We start from the raw sequence: 596 nt of genomic DNA on the forward strand, positions 1-596 counted from the left end.
ACAATGTTTGATAGGTCCTAGAAAACTATCTGACAGTATTGTCATTGGACTACTTGAAGATAATTGTCACATTTCTTGTGATAACACCAATCCCAGAAGGGAATTCTCAAGGAATTTCAACTTTCTAGAGATGTCTACCATTGTCAATTTTCCCTAAAAGAAATCTCTCTCCCTTAGGAATTTCTATGTTAATGTCAAATTGATTATTTACCATTAAAGAAAAATAAATTCCATAACTTGCTGTCATCAACTGTTGCATTACACCCAATCCCATTTGAGATCAAATCCCCTCTCTCTCTCTCTCTATATATATATATATAGTAGAATATCTTCTTGTCTCTTTAAAGAGATATAATACCCAGTAATCCTTCTCAAAAAATATCCAGTAATTATGTAGTAATTCAATTATAATTTTTTGAATGATGTACCCTGTTGTGTCATAAGCATTTTGCTATTTGTATTTGTCAAGATGATACAAGACAGCCCAAGAAAACAAACACCAAAACAGTCCACTAGTTCAAGGAACTATGACCTCTTTTGGTGCCCCCTCTCGGATTCAAGAACACAACAAGAACACCATGTAATGAGGTGTTTAA

The sequence above is a fragment of the Capsicum annuum genome, chromosome 3 (assembly GCF_002878395.1).
Source record: "Capsicum annuum cultivar UCD-10X-F1 chromosome 3, UCD10Xv1.1, whole genome shotgun sequence".
Classification (NCBI taxonomy): domain Eukaryota; kingdom Viridiplantae; phylum Streptophyta; class Magnoliopsida; order Solanales; family Solanaceae; genus Capsicum; species Capsicum annuum.